The sequence below is a fragment of the Mandrillus leucophaeus genome, unplaced genomic scaffold (assembly GCF_000951045.1).
Source record: "Mandrillus leucophaeus isolate KB7577 unplaced genomic scaffold, Mleu.le_1.0 Scaffold165, whole genome shotgun sequence".
In the NCBI taxonomy this organism is placed as follows: domain Eukaryota; kingdom Metazoa; phylum Chordata; class Mammalia; order Primates; family Cercopithecidae; genus Mandrillus; species Mandrillus leucophaeus.
The window spans coordinates 3,289,665-3,292,927 of NW_012101643.1; positions in this window are offsets into that span (position 1 = coordinate 3,289,665).

Genomic DNA, 3,263 nt, shown 5'->3' on the forward strand with positions numbered 1-3,263 from the left:
TTCTGTTGTAGCAACACAAAACAGACTAAGACACCATTCTAAGGCATGAATCAGCAATTTTGTCTTCTTAGGTGCAGAAGAAAAACAAAGGAAACTCAAGAGAGAAGGTATTAACTAAGCAGAATTTTGAGAGTTGAGTAGATTACATAAAGGCTAAAAGGAAGAGAAGGGCATCCAGGCAGAACGGACCGACTGGGACTGGGAGGCATGAGACAGTGCAAGGCTCAGGAACCTGTGAGTGGGGCAGGAGTGTGAGGTGGGGAGTGAGGGGCTGGCAAGGGTCCCTCTTACCCCATGTGGGAACCTAGGATTGCTCCATGGGCCAGGGGCCCCTTGTAAGCACAGTCCTGGGGCCAGACTTCCCTCTGCCCAGAACAGCTGTTGTCTATGACAAAATTTTCATCAGTCTGTGGTAAAATTGTTAAAGATTACATATATTATAGTGATATATTATTATATAACATAATTACATATACCTATAATCATACATTATATCTATAGTGATACAGATGTGTATAATTTATCTAAAGCAAATTTTTCATAGCATGAACTATATTCAATTGAAAGGACTCTCTTTGATTCTGACACTTTGCTATCCCTGTATTTTGATGTTTAAACATCTGGTCATTAATCAAATGATGGTGACAATAAAAAGCTAGGCATTCTGTCAGTGACTTCAGTTTCCATTGAAACTTTCAGAGGCCCAGGGAGTCCAAAACTGTGGGATTCACTGAAATAGGATAATTGATCAGATTTTCATTTCCAGGAACTCCCTCAACGGTGGCATGGAGGTTGGGTGGGGATGGGCAGACTGGAGACAACTGAGGGCCACGACACGAATGAATAGGGGCCCAGCTCCCTACGTCCCTTTCTGTTTGTATTTCAGCATAGAAATCATCCTCTTATGCCTGAATTCAGGCAAGCCGAGTCACAGCCAGCCTGGAAACAGCACCTGGGATGCCCTCAGAGAGGAGCCCCCTGCGTCCTCTTCCTGTTGATCGATGTTGATTGGCAGGGGTTGGAGACATCTTTTCTTTTTCAAGAAATTGTTAATTCTCCTTCCTCCAGTACTTCCAGTACTGAAAAACCATCACCTAAAGCACCCAATCCTCTCCCACTTGGTTCTTTTAAAGCCAGAACCTTGAATTTTGAATTAGAAATCCTTCATTTCCTCCGCTCTTATTTCAAATCAGAGAGGTTGCCTGAATGATCCAATGGAGCACTACACTCTTCCTGAAAACCGAGACCCCGCTGACTGGTTTGTATTCCCACCTCTGGCTTTTCTGCATGGGCCAGGAGCACTGACCGGCCTAGGTTAAGTCATGGTACAGACCTGCGAGAATCAGATAGAATGACCTTAACAGCGGCTGATACCAGATTCTTTCTTAAGAGGGAGGGACAGGATGGAATCAGGCTTGGAAATGGGAGAGTTCAGAGACCAGACAATGCCAGGAATATGCCCTTCCAGTAGCCACTCCCCTCCCCACTCCCCAAACACCAAGTAAACACACACACACACACACACACACACACACACACACACAAAGCATGCACACCGCAAGCACACACCACACATGCACACAGGCACAACACACACATACATACACCACTCACATGTACACATACATATTTACCTATCTCTACCACACACATGCGCACATCATTCACATACATATACACATATACATATACATGTACCACTTATACTCACATACACATTCATATACATACACCATACACACACACATATACACACCACATACCCAGACACCCACACATGCACATACACACCACATATATAGACACACCATATACACATACATGCAACACACACATACACCATATACATGCACCTTCCACATGCACACAGAGCACACATATGCACACACCAGACATGTGTACACATATGCACCGCACACACTTATGCTCCCATGAGCACACACACCACATACACGCACCACATACATGCACACACACACTGACCTCGCTTACTACTCCCCTCTGACTCTGGCTCTAGCCTCCCTGCCCCCTACATACCAGCCCTGCTGCTGCCCCAGGGCCTTTGCACTGACTTCCCTCTGCCCAGAACACTCTTCCCCTGCACAGCTTCATGGCTCATTCCTTCACTTCCTTTTAGACTTTGCTTAGTTGCCACCTTCTCAGTGAGGTTTTCTCTGATCCCTTTATTTAAAATTTCACATTTCCTGCCTCTCCCCACACTCCCAACACCCCACGCCTCTCTATTTTCCCCAGAGCACTCAGTTTTTTTTATAGATCATAACATTTACTTACTATGTTTATTTTCTGTTAACACTCAAGCATTGGAGAAGTGGAGAATCAGCATGTGCCCTGCAAGGGAGGCTTGTGCCATCAGCTATGAGAGGTTGATTGTGTTTGGTTTTGTATTACTATTATTATTATTATTATTATTAGAGATGGGGTCTTGCTCTGTTGCCCAGGCTAGAGTGCAGTGGTGTGATCACAGCTCACTGCAGCCTCAAACTCCTGGGCTTGAGTATCCTCCTGCCTCAGCCTCCTAAGTCACTGGGACTACAGGCACATGCCACTGTCCCTGATAAATAATTTTTTTGTGTGTGTAGAGCAGGGTCTGACTTGTTGCCCAGGCTGGAGTGCAGTGCATGATCATGGCTCACTGCAGCCTTGGATGCCTGGGCTCGAGCGTCCTCCCACCTGAGCCTCCTGGGTCACTGGGGTTACAGGCCCATGCCACCATGCCTGCCTTGCTGATTTTTATTTATTTTTATTTTTTATAGAGATGGGGTCTCGCTTTGTTGCGCAGGCTTGTCTTGAACTCCTGGATTCAAGCGATCCTCCCACCTTAGCTTCCTGAAGTGCTGGGATTACAAGTGTGAGCCATGGCACCTGGCCACGTTTTTTCCTATACTTGTAGAAGGGACTCCCTTTCTGTGATTTGTCCTGTGAAGGTGTTAAGCTTGGTCCTTTACTATGATCCTTGTCTCAGGGAATAAGAGTCCAGAAGTCAGCAGCTCGGGCAGTGAGGATGGCTCCATGCTGTCCTTGGGGACCCCTGCAGATCACTACAGCACCCTCCCCAAGTGTGCCTCATGGTTCAAGTTGGCTGCTGGAGTTCCAGTTACCACATCTGCATCCCAGGCAGCAGATGAAGAAAAGGAGGAGGATTTCCCAGAAGTCCCTCACTAGGTAAATACAGAGGATGCTCCAGGTGCGTCTTTTAACAAACTGTTCATGGCACAGCATCTGATGGTTTTCAAATTTGTTGG